This window comes from Triticum aestivum, chromosome 2B (assembly GCF_018294505.1).
Source record: "Triticum aestivum cultivar Chinese Spring chromosome 2B, IWGSC CS RefSeq v2.1, whole genome shotgun sequence".
NCBI classification, from domain to species: Eukaryota; Viridiplantae; Streptophyta; class Magnoliopsida; order Poales; family Poaceae; genus Triticum; species Triticum aestivum.
In genome coordinates, this window is record NC_057798.1 from 534,918,606 (window position 1) to 534,937,351 (window position 18,746).

The following is an 18,746-nucleotide window of genomic DNA, read 5'->3' on the forward strand; positions in this document are numbered from 1 at the left end:
CGAACACAGCAACCGCGCCGGGGCCCCCGCCATCCCCACGTCTGGTGGGTCAGCGACTGAGGGAGTCCTGGATAAGGGGGTATCCGGACAGCCGGACTATATACTCTGGCCGGACTGTTGGACTATGAAGATACAAGATTGAAGACTTCGTCCCATGTCCGGATGGGACTCTCCTTGGCGTGGAAGGCAAGCTTGGCGATTCAGATGTAGATCTCCTTCTCTGTAAACCGACTCCGTGTAACCCTAGCCCCCTCCGGTGTCTATATAAACCGGAGGGTTTAGTCCGTAGGGGACAAGAACAATCATACCATAGGCTAGCTTCTAGGGTTTAGCCTCTCTGATCTCATGGTAGATCAACTCTTGTAATACTCATATCATCAAGATCAATCAAGCAGGAAGTAGGGTATTACCTCCATCGAGAGGGCCCGAACCTGGCTAAACATCGTGTCCCCAGCCTCTTGTTACCATTAGCCATAGACGCACAGTTCGGGACCCCCTACCCGAGATCCGTCGGTTTTGACACCGACATTGGTGCTTTCATTGAGAGTTCCTCTGTGTCGTCGCAGTAAGGCTTGATGGCCCACCTCGTTGTCAGGGACAACATCACCTCTGAAGGAGCACTAGCCCAAGGCCAAACTCTCCGTCTGGGCGGCTTCGTCATGACCGCCCGATCGGCTATCGCACCGACAATGACTTCTCAGGTCATCAAAAACTGCCTCCAGGTCAGTTCAGAACTCGCCGAACAGATGGATCCAATGGAGCTCTCTTCCCTTAATGAGCTCTTGGATCGCATCGCTGCCCTGGGCGTCGCTACAGACTATGATAAGATTGGGCTTAAACCCGACCAAAGGGAGATTTATTCTCCGTCGGTCACCCATGAGATCGCGGTAGTGCAGGAGCACCATACGAATTCTCCCTCTATTTTGAGGATGAACTGTGTCTGGATTGCCAAGCTCTCTGAGCCGGACACCCGCTCGCGGGAGGGCACGACCCAAACCCCGAACTTAGGATCGGCCAATGGGTCAAACAAATTGGGCAGCATCCCAGAGCCCGAGCCGTTAATCTCGGGAACTTCCTTGCCCTTGGGTCTCAGATCGGGTCAGGATTCGGATTCAAAACCACCAAGCCACCCAGATTTATTCAATATTCAACAAATCAGACAAGAGCCACAAGAGACAGTACATCATTACTGGGCCATATTCCTCCTTGTGTTTAACAGGGTTAAGGACTGTCGTGAGGAAGACGCAATCTCACTCTTCTGCAAAAATTGCACGGACAAAGGGATCCTCAACGCTGTAAGTCACCGTGAAATAGTACACTTCGCTGACTTAGCGGCCATAGTGCAGAAGTACTGCGCGATGGAAAGCGCCTGGAAAACCCAAACGAACTTCTGGGACAATCCGGCTCTCACTAAACCCTTTGTCCGATCTAAAAGGGCAAGCTCTCATAAGTTACCCGATTCAATTACTAAAAAACCAAAGCCTGATACAAGGCGCGGAACCGTATTGGAAGAATGGCTCAGTGGATCGTGCAAAATTCACAGCACACCGGATACTACGCCAACTCATAGCCTTAGAGCATGTTGGATACTCCGGTAGGTAGCAAAGAGCGGCGAGGATCTCCTCTTAAACCATACAGCAGAACAACAACCCGCCGGAAACAACAATACGGTATTTACAGTCTTCAAGACTTTCGCCTCAAATAATAGGCGCAAGCGAGCTCAGCGCAGCCTCGCCGAAGTTTGCCACGTGGCAACAATAAACCCATGGAACGACACGGCTATAACCTATAATTCCAGTGACGAAGCTCATTTCCGAACAGTCCGAGCACCAGCCGCTTTGGTCCTTAGTCCAATCGTGGACGGCTTCAGGCTCACTAAAGTGCTCATGGACGGCGGAAGCGGGCTAAACCTCATCTACAAGGAAACCCTTAACAAAATGGAAATTGACAGGAGCCGCATTGAGCAAAGCAGCACAACCTTCAGGGGAATCATCCCTAGTCGGGAGGCGCGATGCGCGGGAAAAATCACACTGGATGTGGTATTCGGTACGCCGGAGAATTACAGGTCCGAAGAAATTACATTCCAAGTGGCCCCGTTCAGCAGCGGATACCACGCCCTTTTGGGGCAGGACGCATTCACGAGTTTCCAGGCTATACCCCATTACGGGTACATGAAGCTCAAAATGCCAGGGCCCAACGGAATCATCACTCTAGCCAGCAATCTGGACGTCGCACTCCGCACCGAAAATAAAACCGCCGCCCTTGCCCTGGAGGCATTATCAGAAGCCCTCGCGGCCGAAGAGCTGACAACACTGCGAGCTACAGTGGACAGAGACGACGTGATACTCGACAAGCGACCTAAATCCACCTCCTTCAAACCCGCGGACGAGATAGTCAAATTCCAGTTCCACCCAACGGACCCTACAAAGACAGCTACCATTGGGACACAGTTGAACCCCACAATAGACGCCGCACTGCGAGACTTCTTGCGTGAGAATTGGGATATATTTGCCTGGCACCCTTCAGACATGCCGGGCATCCCACGCAGGCTGGCCGAACACAACCTCAATATACTGAAAGGATACAAGCCAGTCAAGCAGACTCTTAGGCGCTTCTCAGAGCCTAAGCGGCAAGCCATGGGTGAGGAGCTAGCCAAGCTACTTGAGGCCGGATTCATTAGAGACATCAAACATCCGGATTGGCTAGCAAACTTGGTAATGGTACCAAAGAAGGACAAGTCCTGGCGCTTATGTGTCGATTTCAAGGAGCTCAATAAAGCTTGCCCTAAGGATCCCTTCCCCCTCCCACACATTGACCAAATCATCGACGCCACCGCAAGACACGACTCATTGTGCTTCCTCGACGCATACTCCGGATACCATCAGATCAAGATGGCGGAGTCCAACCAAGCCGCAACGGCCTTCATTACACCATATGGCCCCTTCTGTTTTAACACCATGCCTTTCGGGCTCAAAAACGCCGGCGCAACCTATCAACGCATGATTCAGACATGTCTGGAAAAACAAATCGGCAAGACAGTAGAGGCCTATGTAGATGACATGGTCATCAAAACAAGACGTGTTGATAATTTAATAGATGACTTGAGGCTTACGTTCGACAACCTCTGAACATACGACATCAAGCTCAACCCGTAGAAGTGTGTCTTCGGGGTACCCTCTGGGAAATTGCTCGGCTTCATCGTTTCCAATAGAGGAATTGAAGCAAATCCGGCAAAAATCCTAGCTCTGTCACAGTTGGTGTCACGCCCAATATGCGATACTATCCTAAAGAGACACGAAGGTCCCACCAAGGATAGAACCGCATATTGAAACGCTTTTGCAAGGTGGATATCATTACATCAACATTACATAATAGATGGGGATACATACAAGAGGCATACAATGCCACACGAATAAAACAATACATCATACACAATATCAACATCCGACTACGGATGAAACACAAACAGAAACTCAAACGACATCCACCCTGCTAGCCCAGGCTGCCGACCTGGAACCTATCCCCTGATTGAAGAAGAAGCAGAAGAAGATCTCAACACAAACAAGCATCGCTCTCGCGTCATGATCATCGCATAACCTGTACCTGCAACTATTGTTGTAGTAATCTGTGAGCCACGAGGACTCAGCAATCCCATTACCATGGGTATCAAGACTAGCAAAGCTTAATGGGAAAGGAATGGGTAAAGTGGTGAGGTTGCAGCAGTGACTAAGCATATATGGTGGCTAACATACGCAAATAAGAGCGAGAAGAGAGCAAGCGGAACGGTCATGAAACTAGCAATGATCAAGAAGTGATCCTGAACTCCTACTTACGTCAAACATAACCCAGAAACCGTGTTCACTTCCCGGACTCTGCCGAAAAGAGACGATCACGGCTACACACACGGTTGATGCGTTTTAATTCGGATCTGGTGTCAAGTTATCTACAACCGGACATTAACAAATTCCCATCTGCCCATAACCGAGGGCACGGCTTTCGAAAGTTTATACCCTGCAGGGGTGTCCCAACTTAGCCCATGATAAGCTCTCGCGATCAACGAAGGATATACCTTCTCCCAGGAAGACCCGACCAGACTCGGAATCCCGGTTTACAAGACATTTCGACAATGGTAAAACAAGACCAGCAAAGCCGCCCGATGCGCCGACAATCCCGATAGGAGCTGCACATATCTCGTTCTCAGGGCAACACCGGATGAGCAATCCGTACAACTAAAACCAGACCTCAAGTTTCCCTGAGGGGGCACTGCAAAGGGCTCTGGTTCGGACCAACACTTAGACAAGCACTGGCCCGAGGGGGGGGGGCTAAAATAAAGATGACCCTCGGGCTCCGGAAACCCAAGGGAAAAAAGGGGTAGGTGAGGCAAATGGTAAAACCAAGGTTGGGCCTTGCTGGAGGAGTTTTATTTAAAGCGAACTATCAAGGGGGTCCCATAAATCACCCAACCGCGTAAGGAATGCAAAATCCGGGAACATAACACCGGTATGACGGAAACTAGGGCGGCAAGAGTGGAACAAAACACCAGGCATAAGGCCGAGCCTTCCACCCTTTACCAAGTATATAGATGCATTAATAATATAAGAGATATTGTGATATCCCAACAAAATCCTGTCCACCATGGAGCAATCTTCAACTTCACCTACAACTAGCAACGCTATAAGAGGGGCTGAGCAAAAGTGGTAACATAGCCAAACACCGATTTGCTAGGAAGGGTGAAAAGGTTAGAGGCTGACATGGCAATTTGGGAAGGCTTGAAGAACAAGTAATAGGAAGCGCAGCATAGCGATAGAACGAAGCAACTAGCATAGCAATGATAGTAGTGAGATCCAGGGTAGCGGTCATCTTGCCTGAAATCCCACTAGGAAGAAGAATGAGTCCATGAAGAAGACGAACAGAAGTAGTCGAACGAATCCTCACAACTCCGGAACGAAACCGAAGCTAACGAGAGAAGCAAACCGGAAAGAAGCAAATGACATGGTAAACAACCATCACATAAACATGGCATGATGCACAATCAAGTATGATGCATGTCCTGTTTAATGAGGCATGACATGGCAAAGTGCAACAAACGATAATACAAGTTAAGTGGAGCTCAATATGCAACGAGTTGCATATTGACGAAACACCACATTCAAGTTATTTAGTTTGCTCTTGTTTAGGTACCCAACAATATTAAATGTTGATTAACATGGCAAGAGGTGTAGCATAATTAAACTACCTATCTAGGCAAATTTAAATGAGGCCGGAACAACGAACAACATCTCCGGAAAATCTCATATGCAATTTATGAATTTGCTACTGTTCTGCCCTAAATCATATTTTAATGTTGTTAAACAATAAAACAAAGTGCACCATGTTAATCTAGGCATGTTTCCACCCCATTTACATATAAAGTTTATTTAAAACCGAGCTACGGTTACGTAGTTATGAAATAAATCATTTTAGCATGGCATTTGAGCAAATAAACACAAACAACATTTTAAACATTTTAAACATGGATGAAAGTGGCATATTATGAAACTACATGAAATTTTAAGCACTTTACATATATAATTTGTTTTAATCCGATGCATGGTTAACTAATAATTGATGCATGAACATTAAGGGGTTTTCTGAAAAACTGGCAATCACTGGATAATTAGGAAATTCGCAGCACAGAAAAAAACACGTCACAGGCCGAATCTGTCTGGCCCAATCGGTGAAAAAAACAGAGGGGCACTGGGGGGCTGCTCACCCATGGGCTCGGCCCAGTCGGTGTAGGAGGCCTCGCAGGCCGGCTTGGTGGTGTACTGGGGTGGCTGAAGGGGACGGCTGGGCCGGTCGCCGTTGGGCCTTGCTGGGCCGAACGAGGGGGGCTGGGGGCCGTGGTCAACGCACGACGACGCGGACGAGCGGGCGCCTCGTCCTGGAAGCAGAGGACACATGCGGCGGTGGACCTGGCGCTGGCGTCTCCCGGCGACGAGGACAGGGGCGGCACGGAGGAGGTCTGGGGATGGGTGGATCTGGGCGAGGACGGCGTTCTCCGGTGAGATGCCAGATCCAGGCGGCTGCGAGGGAGCTCCTGGGGCTGTCCATGGCTGCCAGTCTCCTGCAGAGAGAGATGTGTGAGAGAGAGGAAACAGTAGAGGAAGAAAGAAAGAGGGCGCGAGGAGGAGGTCCTCGGCGTTGAGAGCTCCGACGAGCTGGTCCGGCGGTCGGACTCCGGCGAGGCGCGCATGGATTGGTACGAAGGAGGCGCTCGGGTGGAGGGTTTGAGCGACGGGAGGAGCGGGCGGCGGCACGGTTTGGGCGCAGATGGGCTTCCAGGGCCTCGATCTGGGTTCCACGGGCCCTACGTGAGGAGGGAGACAGGGCGCGTGCTTGGCGGCGCGACCTTTGGCTGCGCACCAAGTGGCGGCGGGGCAGTGGGGAAGAAGGGCTAGGGGTTAGGGTTTCCGAAAATGGAGGAGGAGGGTATCCATATATAGTAGGAGGGGGTGACCGAGGGCTATTTGGAGCCCTCCGATCAAGATTGGATGGCTCCGAAATGTGCAACAACTAGGTCGGCTTAGAAGAGCAAGATTTGGACAGATCGCAAATGTCCGATCGAGATCGAAGGTCAGAATAGATTGGCTAGGAGAGTTCAAATAAGAAACCAAAGATGTTTTGGGGATGATTCGGACCCAACGGTCATGACAAACTCGTTCGGGTTCGGGCAAGTCTCGGACGCGCGCGCGAGGGGGTCAGTGCACTGTGCAGAGAGGGTCAAATGGTCGGACAGCAAAAGAAGGGTTGGTCTGAGAAAGGTTAATGGAAGCAAGGGGTGATGCGGCAACTACGAGAGGATACGGGTTTTATGAAAACATATGGATGCGATGCACATGATGCTATGATGAAATGCATGATATGAAACAAAAGCAAAACGAAAGACAAAAACCCAACCACGGAGGAAATAACGTATCACATCTCCGGAAAAGGCAAGAGTTGGAGTTACGAATATGGAAAGTTGTATCCGGGGCGTTACAGTTGGCTATCCCAACAGACCTCAAGCAGATCCAGAAACTAACTGGATGTGTGGCTGCCTTAAGCCGATTTATCTCCCGCTTAGGAGAAAAGGCACTACCTCTGTATCGCCTTCTCCGACGCACCGAACACTTCGAGTGGACGGATGTGGCAATGGCCGGACTGGAAGAAATAAAGGCACTATTGACCACAAACCCAGTTCTGACCGCCAAACATTGGCGAACCCATGCTATTATACATAGCCGCAACAAACCAAGTTGTGAGCGCAGTGCTCGTCGTCGAACAAGAGGCAGACGGACACAAGTTCCCGCTCCAAAATCCGGTATATTACGTGTCCACTGTCCTCTCTCCATGCAAATCTTGGTACCCACACTATCAGAAGATAGCGTACGCGGTCTTCATGGCATCCCGGAAACTACGACACTACTTTCAAGAGTGTTCGATCACGGTGGCCTCCGAAGTACCACTCAATGACATAATAAATAACCGCGATGCAACGGGCGGAATTGCTAAATGGGCTATTGAGCTCCTTCTGTTCGACATAACATAGAAACCACGGCGGGCCATTAAGTCGCAAGTACTGGCTGACTTCGTCGCCGAATTGACAGAAGCCGAACTCGCTAAAGAGTACGGCGCGTACTCAAATTGGAGCATGCATTTCGACGGCTCTGAAATGCTGGCCAGATTGGGAGCGGGTGTCGTCCTGACATCCCCCATCGGAGACACGGTTCAGTACGTCCTCCAAATATTATACATAGACATCAACAATGCAGCCGAATACGAGGCTCTATTGCATGGTCATCGGATGGCAGTCTCCATGGGCATCCAATGCCTCGAAGTGTGCGGGGACTCGAACCTCGCAATATCTCAGGTAAATGGAGACTTTGATGCCAAGGACCTGAAAATGGCGGCGTATCACAACGTCGTCCTCAAAATGTCAGCTCGGTTCGAGGGGCTTGAATTCCACCATGTGGTCAGAGAAAATAACCAAGCGGCCGATATCCTCACCCGCATCGGCGCTAAACGCGACCCCGCCCCACCTAATATCTTCTTAGAAAGGCTGTTCAAGCCGTCCGTGGCATGGGAAGGGGAGTCCAGCACTATTAGTCTGGCTCCGAACACAACCCCAGATTCTGAACCTTCTGACGTAATCGGAGGCTCTGCCACCGAAATAACACCTTTGGCCCACGAAATAATGGTTGTCATCGCCCCGTGGACCGAGCCCTTCTTGGCCTACCTAAATAGGCAAGAGCTCCCCGAGGATCAAAATGAGGCACGCTGTACTGTGTGACGCTCTAAGGCCTACAAAGTCCATGAAGGAGAGCTCTACAAGAAGAGCGCCACCGGAGTGCTCCAACGCTCCATCCCCGAAGAGGAAGGGCGGCAGCTCTTAGCCAAAATCCATTCCGGACTAGGCGGGCACCACGCGGCAGCCCGAGCTCTCGTAAGCAAGGCCTTTCGGATAGGATTTTATTGGCCGACAGCCCGGGCGGACGCACAGGACCTTGTCCAACATTGCATTGCTTGTCAACTATTTGCCAATCAGAGCCATATGCCCTCTACCGCTCTCCAAAAAATCCCCATAACTTGGCCCTTCGCGGTCTGGGGGCTGGATATGGTGGGACCCCTTAAAGGGGGAAGCCATAAGAAAAAAATACTTATTGGTCATGGTGGACAAGTTCACCAAATGGATAGAAGCCAAACCAGTTAAAATGGCCGAATCCGGACCAGTGATAGACTTCATATAGGAGGTTGTACACCATTACGGTGTCCCCCACAGTATCATCACTGACAATGGCTCGAATTTTACAGCCGAGGAGGTGAAAACCTGGTGCGGCAAAATGGGCATTAACCTCGACCATGACTCCATCTATCACCCCCAAACAAACGGTCAAGTCAAACATGCAAATGATCTTATCATGAGCGGCATTAAACCCAGACTAGTGCGATCCTTGAAGGAATCAGACACGCATTGGGTCGATGAACTCGAGTCCGTACTCTGGGGGCTGCGGACCAGCCGAATCGTACCACCGGATACACACCATTTTTTATGGTGTACGGCGTAGAAGCAGTGCTGCCCTGCGATATAATCCATGACTCACCTCGCGTGCGCATGTATGAAGAGAAGGAAGCCAAGCTAGATCGACAGGACAACTTAGATGCTTTGGAGGAGGAGCATGATGTCGCTAAAGCCCGTTCCGCATTCTATCAGCAACAGGCTCGAAGGTATCAAAGCAGAGAAGTACGGGCCAAAACTTATAACATTGGCGAACTCGTTCTATGCCTCCCCGAGAAGAAGAAGGACAAGCTCAAACCCAAGTGGGAGGGTCCCTTCATCATTGATAAAGTTCTCACCGGAGGAGCGTACTGTCTGCACAGTGCATCTGATAACAGACTCGAGCCGAACCCATGGAACGCGGCCAGACTCCGGGGATTCTACGCCTAGCGCCGAACTCAGTGTTCGTCTCCTTAACTCCGCCTCTTCAATTATGTTCTCTTTCTTCCTTCCTCGCCCCCTTTTTCCTTTTTAACATACAACCTTAAAACTGTACTGATGCCTTGAGCACTCCGGCCGCATTATGCTTGCACACTATACCTGGGGGCTTCCTATTCGGAAGCTAAATACAACTACTTTAATGGCTCCTTACCAGCCAAATATGCATTTTTCTTTCCATATGTGCCTTTTCTTCACCATTGTATGCATCGATATGACTTAAGTTTTGGCCATGCTGGGTTGCCTGGCTCTTGTATTTATGCCCTACGTTCCCGTTAATTCGGCTAGGGCATAAGGGGAGCACCTTTGTGATTGTTACTGCCGGTTGAGCCAGATGTGTACCTCAGACTGGGTGAAGCCGAAAGGTAGCGTTCTTCAGGGAATATTCGGTCGGTGAACAAAAGATGTTCTCATTCATTACAACGAAAATACCCAGATGTTTTGTTTCCTGCGCTTCTATTCGCAGTTCGGACATGCACATCGATGCATGCACACCCAGAGAAAGGAACCCCTAACGGAAGTATTCTCTCTGGAAGATGTTTCTTACTATCCATGTAATATAACATAACTAGTTGGGTACTTGTCTGTTCAAGCACTTATGACCCCTACGCCTGGTTTCCACGCATACCCCGGTTTTTCATAACTGTGTGGGTATTCGGATACACCCCGGACTGTCGGATCCGGGGGCTGAAGCGAAAAGGTCCGCCATGACAAATGATTTTCAATCCGGCTAGGGAGTACATGGTCCCATTCAAATTACATAGTCATTTAAACTGGCTGTACTCTTCCTCTATACCATCCAACAGGCTGTCTAGTTTACAATCCTGTTGGGAATACTTTGCAGCTAATGCTACTTGGTCATATACCAGACTAACGGGTATCTCTTGTGCATCTGACCCCACCGGTCCGACTTCGGCCATATGGTTCGGGTTAGCCTTGGCGTATCGCGTCTTCACCATGGCCCAAGCTTCTCTCGCACCTTGCCGGCAGGCTGATATCTTCCATAATCGGAAGCGCCGCCGTGCTCCTTTGAGCATCTCTACAAGTTCGCTCATGCCTCCTGGAAGGGAAGCAGATGGCCACAAAGGCCTGGGCAATACCCTGCATCACCTACCGAGCTCGTTTGTGCAGTTGTGAAAGCTCTTGCAGCATATCGCCTGCGGAACCGGGCATCTCCTCTTCAGGACGGCCCATCAGCATACCTACAGACATAACTCTGTCAATACGCTTCCTTGCCGAACTATACTACAGTTCGTTCAAGCACTTACTATAAATGCCGCATCGAAGCCTCCGGTTCTCCTTCACGGAGTCTGCGAGCTGAGCCCGAACATCTTTCAATTCGACGCTCAGTTGGATATTAGCATCTTGCAGCTTATTCTTCTCCTGAATAGACTGCGTCAGCACGCGTTCGCCCGCCTTCAGCTGACTTCGCAAATGCAGCTCATTATCTCCCACAGTCTTCAGATTTCCTCTGGGATTGTCTGCCGAATCTTTCGTCAGATTTATAAACCACGCCGAACAAACAAACATGTAGAAGGAAATTATTACCAGAAGAAGCCTTTTTGGATTCCTCTTGTTCGGCTACATTGGCCTTCATTTGGGCCTTACATTCCTCCAGCTCTTGAGACAACTGGGCATTCTTCTCTACAAGAACCTATCCATTTAATGATCCTTAAATCAGTTGTGCCAACTTTTTCAAGTCTTAGGGGCTACTACTACACATACTTATTAAAATTCTCTTACCCGTATATCCTTCACATACTGGTCCGTTGCTCTGGTAAGTCCATCTTGAGCAGCGCAGATATATGCTTGTCCGGAATTGAAGGCATTAAATGCCTCTTCAGAAAAAAATACCACCGTGAAGTACGACCCGTCGACGCCAGTGGTTCATGGCACTCTCCACCTCAGAATTTGTGGCGGAAAGCCTATCCGTATCCTCCGCAGGAGGACAGTTCGGTGCTGTCCCCACATCAACCTCCGCCCGTCAATCCGGTTCAGGAATCCGGCTGCTGGAGGCGTGGCCGGTAGGGTTCCCGGATATAGTCCGGCATTTCCTACTAGGACATAATTAAAGCTGTCATGTCTCGCTAAAATACCAAATAACCACGGGGCAAGTTTAATGAATACCTCTGCGCCTGCGTCTCGCTCCTAACCGCCTTCCTTTTAAACCTACCTTGTCTAGGCGCCTCTTGCTGAGAGGCCCCCGCGGGTTCTGCACAGCGTCCCGACTGCCGTTTCTATAGGAATACGGCATGTGAGCATAAGGTACGGCAAAACGAAGGAATTCTTTTGGAAGGTTGGAACCCCGACATTACTTACATACGACACGGGAAGTAGTCCGAGATAATCCGTGATGATGGCCACTAAAGAGCCGCCACTGCTTTCCTGGTAGAAAGTCCCGTTGACGAATTCCACGGATATGTCCGGATCTTCTTCAAGTCCGGGGTCGAGAGCCCGGCCGGGATCCTCTGGCTGCGGATAGGGGCTGTTGAACTCTTTCACGGCCTTCCTTAGTTCCTGTTTTGAAATGGCAAGGTAAATAATTGCGCCAAAGAAGGTAAGAACGGATAGAGTCGAGTAAAGGATGACAAACTTACCCAGCTTCGGGGGTTATACATGGAAAATCCATCCCGCGGTTTAATGCAAAGGAACTCCTCTTCTTCTCCTTTGTAAAATTCAGACAATATCCTCGCCAAAGATGTGGCGGAGTCCGGACCTTTGCGATCGCAGCGGGAGGCATCGTCATCTCCATTAAAGTGCCACATGGGTTTTCCCCTATATTGAAGTAGCTGCACTCCCCTTATTACGCATATTGACATAACTTCGATTATTGTCAATCCTAATTTGGCCAGGGTTTGTATCCGGTTCATCAGATAGAGGACTTCCCTGTTATCTTCCTCCTGGGGGCTCCGAGGGCGCCAGCTTTGGCGTTTCTTCAGCGGAGTATTGGTAAAATCAGGAAGGCCCGTCCGGACTGGGTCCGGAAGGGGAACGTCATCGACATAAAACCACTCCGAGGGCCAGTCTCCGGACACCTTCTTTGGAGTACCGGGCAGGTATCCGATCTGGGCGATGCGCCATATTTCGGCTCCGCCCACTTGATATATGGATCCCTCTTGGTTGCGGGGGACGAGGCAAAATAACCTCTTCCATAACTTGAAATGAGCTTCACAGCCCAAGAACAACTCGTAGAGGGCAACATAACCCACGATGTGCAGTATGGAGGCGAGGGTAAGATTATGCAACTGGAGGCCGTAGAACTCCAGGAGCCCGCGGATGAATGGATGGATTGGAAACCCGACGCGTCTTAGCAGATATGGGACAAGGCATACCCGCTCCCCCCAAGAGGGGTTGGGGAATCTCTCCGCTTGCTCCCCGCCATTATAGGTGGCTAGTCCGGATCGGACGGGGACCATGTATGTGGGCGGGAGGAACCCTTTGGTCTGCAGCTCTATTAGGCGGCTATGAGGGATGGAACACTTTTCCCAATCCCCTGGTTTCGAGCTAGGGGAGCGATGAGCAGGGCTGCGGCAACCGGTCATGATGGGATGGCCTCTTTTGGACGCGCTCTGCGGAATGCTTGCTTGGGAGAAGATGGTGTGATTTGGATCTGAAGATCCCCGTCTCTTCAAATAGACAGCTTGCCTACGGGACTAGGGTGGCGAATGTAAAAATGCCCCGGCCTCTCGTCTTCGCTCGACACATGGAGATGGCCATTATTAAAGCACAGAAGCCGAGGAGTACGACCTTACTGGGAGGCCGGACACTGTTCGCTATGACGGGTGTGCCGGATTTGGAGAAGAACCCGCCTTGCAATGCCGAAGACAATCTGCGCGCCGGACTCATCGTCATTGAAGCCTGGTTCGGGGGCTACTGAGGGAGTTCTGGATAAGAGGGTATCCGGACAGCCGGACTATATACTTTGGTCGGACTGTTGGACTATGAAGATATAAGATTGAAGACTTCGTCCCGTGTCCGGATGGGACTCTCCTTGGAGTGGAAGGCAAGCTTGGTGATTCGGATGTAGATCTCCTTCTCTGTAAACCGACTTCGTGTAACCCTAGCACCCTCTGGTGTCTATATAAACCGTAGGTTTTAGTCTGTAGGGGACAAGAACAATCATACCATAGGCTAGCTTCTAGGGTTTAGCCTCTCTGATCTCGTGGTAGATCAACTCTTGTAATACTCATATCATCAAGATCAATCAAGCAGGAAGTAGGGTATTACCTCCATCGAGAGGGCCCGAACCTGGGTAAACATCGTGTCTCCAGCCTCCTGTTACCATTAGCCTTAGACCATAGTTCGGGACCCCCTACCCGAGATCAGCGGTTTTGACACCGACAGCGACCTCCCCTCCTCACACAACCAACGGCCGGGACGATGCAATTCGCGGCGGCGGCCAATATCGCCACTCTGCATCCACCACCGCACGTCGAGCAACGACACCAAGGGCAGACGGCGACCACTACATCAAGCCACCCAAGCACGATTTCCCTCGCTTCGACGATAGTGCACCATACCTCTGGCTGGACCACTATCGTGCCTACTTCGATCTCTATCATGTGTCGGTGCAGAGTTGGCTGACCACGGCGACACTCTACATCGAGGGTCAAGTGGCCCACTAGCTTTAGGCATTTCGCCAAACTCATGGTGGTTTATCTTGGGAAGCTTTATGTGCTACCATCACCGAGGAATTTGGAGTGGATGAGTTTGAACTGGAGATGCACAAGTTGCTTCAGTTGCGGCAAACAAGCTCCGTCAGTGAGTACCGTCAAGTGTTCGACACTCACATGTATCACCTCTTGGCACTAGACCCGACACCGAGTCACAAATTCTTCATCACCCAATTCCTCCTTGGCCTCAACGATGAACTGCGGGTTGATACGTCTCCAACGTATCTATAATTTTTTATTGTTCCATGCTATTATATTATCTATTTTGCATGTTTTATATGCATTTATATGCTATATTATATGATTTTTGGGACTAACCTATTAACCTCGAGCCCAGTGTCAGTTTCTATTTTTTCCTTGTTTTGAGTATCGCAGAAAAGGAATATCAAACGGAGTCCAATTGACTTGAAAATTTACGAAGATTATTTTTGGATGAGAAGAAGCCCACGGAGCATCGGAGATGGACCAGAACAGTCCTGAGGCCACCACGAGGGTGGAGGGCGTGCCCCTACCTCGTGGCTACCTCGTGGACCCCCTGACTTGTTCCCGACGCCAACACCTCTTATATATCCTCAAACTTCCAGAACCGAATGAAGATCGGGAGTTCCGCCACCGCAAGCCTTTGTAGCCACCAAAAACTAATAGGGACCCTGTGTCGGCACCCTGTCGGAGGGGGGAATCATCACCAATGGCCATCTTCATCATCCCGGTGGTCTCCATGCCAAGGAGGGGGTAGTTCACCCTCAGGGCTGAGGGTATGTACCAGTAGCTATGTGTTTGATCTCTCTCTCTCTCTCTCTCTCTCTCTCGTGTTCTTGATTTGGCACGATCTTGATGTACCACGAGCTTTGCTATTATAGTTGGATCTTATGATGCTTCTCCCCCTCTACCTTCTTTTAATGGATTGTGTTTTTCCTTTGAAGTTATCTTATCAGATTGAGTTTTTAAGGATTTGAGAACACTTGACGTATGTCTTGCATGTGCTTATCTGTGGTGACAATGGGATATTCACGTGATCCACTTGATGTATGTTTTGGTGATAAACTTGCGGGTTCTGTGACCTTGTGAACTTATGCATAGGGGTTGGCACACGTTTTCATCTTGACTCTCCAGCAGAAACTTTGGGGCACTCATTGAAGTTCTTTGTGTTGGTTTGAATAGATGAATCTGAGATTGTGTGATGCATATCGTATAATCAAACCCGCGGATACTTGTGGTGACATTGGAGTATCTAGGTGACATTAGGGTTTTGGTTGATGTGTGTCTTAAGGTGTTATTTTACTACGAACTCTAGGGCTGTTTGTGACACTTATAGGAACAGCCCATTGGATTGATCGAAAGGAATAACTTTGAGGTGGTTTTGTACCCAACAATAATCTCTTCGTTTGTTCTACGCTATTAGTGACTTTGGAATGACTCTTTGTTGCACGTTGAGGGATTATTATATCATCTAATTATGTTATCGTTATTGAGATAACTTGCACTAGTGAAAGTATGAACCCTAGCCCTTGTTTCGAAGCATTCAATACCGTTTTCGTTCACTTTTATTACTTGCTGCCTTGCTGTTTTTATAAAATTGGATCCGTTGCAAGATATATGAGTAGTTATGTAAAATTTATTATTCGGTTCAGAGTAAGAAAAAAATGTATAAATAGAGAAAAGAAGCTGGAGAGAGAGAGAGAGAGAGAGACATGTAGGCCGAGAAGGTGCCACCGTTCATTGTAGTTTTTTCTATCATAGCCATCCTATGGGAAAGGAGAATGAACTCAAAATCAAAAAAGAAATAGTAGCCTAAGTACAATTCTTAACCTTAACAAATTATAAGCAAGAATTTTCATATTGTGAGAAAATGATCAAAAGAAAAACAACACATAACCAAGATGACACTAATTCAAGCTAACCGTCATACTTCGATAATGCTAACTTATTTAATCAACAAGAGTAAATGAGGCCATCAAGGCATTTTTTCATGGACTATTATATATCAGTGGTTTTCCAACTAAATAAACAGGGTTTGGACGGTTATTTTGTATAAAATATTTTCGCAGGAGATGACCTGCATCGTGTGCATCTCATTATTTATTTGATTCAATCACAACTCCCAGCTAACCTTGATAGATGAATCAATCACATCTCCCCGCTAACAGAATGGTTATAGCCTCAACGATATCTACAGTGTTGACATACACAAATCTTGGTATTACTGTACCAATGCTAACAAACAGAACACATTAATTAGTGTTGTACTATGCAGATGTGATGTCTACTACATAACCTTCTTCTTGTAGACGTTGGTGGGCCTCCAAGTGCAGAGGTTTATAGGGCAAATTTCACTCAAGTGGATGACCTAAGGTTTATCAATCCGTGGGAGGCGTAGGATGAAGATGGTCTCTCTCAAACAACCCTGCAACCAAATAACAAATAGTCTCTTGTGTCCCCAACACACCTAATACAATGGTAAATTGTATAGGTGCACTAGTTCGGCGAAGAGATGGTGATACAAGTGCAATATGGATGATAGATATAGGTTTTTGTAATATGAAAATATAAAAACAGCAAGGTAACTAATGATAAAAGTGAGCACAAACGGTATTGCAATGCTAGGAAACAAGGCCTAAGGTTCATACTTTCACTAGTGCAAGTTCTCTCAACAATAATAACATAACTGGATCATATAACTATCCCTCAACATGCAACAAAGAGTCACTCCAAAGTCACTAATAGCGGAGAACAAACGAAGAGATTATTGTAGGGTACGAAACCACCCCAAAGTTATCCTTTCTGATCGATCTATTCAAGAGTCCGTAGTAAAATAACACGAAGCTATTCTTTCCGTTTGATCTATCAAAGTTCATACTAGAATAACACCTTAAGACACAAATAAACAAAAACCCTAATGTCACCTAGATACTCCAATGTCACCTCAAGTATCCGTGGGCATGATTATACGATATGCATCACACAATCTCAGATTCATCTATTCAACCAACACAAAGAACTTCAAAGAGTGCCCCAAAGTTTCTACCGAAGAGTCAAGACAAAAATGTGTGCCAACCCATATGCATAAGTTCACAAGGTCACTGAACCCACAAGTTGATCACCAAAACGTACATCAAGTAGATCACGTGAATATCCCATTGTCACCACAGATAAGCACATGCAAGACATACATCAAGTGTTCTCAAATCCTTAAAGACTCAATCCGATAAGATAACTTCAATGGGAAAACTCAATCCATTGCAAGAGAGTAGAGGGGGAGAAACATCATAAGATCCAACTATAATAGCAAAGCTCGCGGTACATCAAGATCGTGCCAAATCAAGAACACGAGAGAGAGAGAGAGAGATCAAACACATAGCTACTAGTACATACCCTCAGCCCCGAGGGTGAACTACTCCCTCCTCATCATGGAGAGCGCCAGGATGATTAAGATGGCCACCGGTGATGGATCCCCCCTCTGGCAGGGTGCCGGAATAGGGTCCCGATTGGTTTTTGGTGGCTACAAAGGTTTGCCGCGGCGGAACTCCCGATCTATTGTGCTCCTAGATGTTTTCAGGGTATATGAGTATATACAGGCGAAAGAAGTCAGACACGGGAGCCACGAGGGGCCCACGAGGGTGGGGGCACACCCAGGGGGTAGGGCGCACCCTGGACCCACGTGGCCACCTCGTTGCTTCCCTGACGTCCATTCCAAGTCTCCTGGATTGCGTTTGTTCCAAAAATAACTCTCCCGAAGGTTTCATTCCATTTGGACTCCGTTTGATATTCCTTTTCTGCGAAACACTGAAATATGCAAAAAAAAACAATTTGGACTGGGCCTCCGGTTAATAGGTTAGTCCCAAAAATAATATAAAAGTTCTTAGTAAAGCCCATTAAACATCCAAAACAGGTAATATAATAGCATGGAACAATAAAAAATTATAGATACGTTGGAGACGTATCAAGCATCCCCAAGCTTAATTCCTGCTCATCCTCGAGTAGGTAAATGATAAAAACAGAATTTTTGATGTGGAATGCTACCTAGCATAATTCTCAATGTAATTTTCTTTATTGTGGCATGAATGTTTAGATCCAAAAGATTCAAGATAAAAGTTTAATATTGACATAAAAATAGTAATACTTCAAGCATACTAACAAAGTAATCATGTCTTATCAAAATAACATAGCCAAATAAAGCTTATCCCTACAAAATCATATAGTTTGGCCATGCTTCATTTTCGTCACACAAAATACTCCCATCATGCACAATCCCAGTTTCAGCCAAGCAATTGGTTCATACTTTTTAACGCGCTTCAGCTTTTTCAACCCTCACGCAATACATGAGCGTAAGCCATGGAAATAGCACTATGGGTGGAGTAGAGTATGATGATAGGGATTATGTCATAGAACAAAAAGGGAGAAAGTCTCACATTGACGCGGCTAACCAATGGGATATGGAGATGCCCATCAATTGATGTTAATGCGAGGAGTAGGGATTGCCATGCAACGGATGCACTAGAGCTATAAATGTATGAAAGCTCATCAAAAAGAAACTAAGTGGGTGTGCATCCAACTTGCTT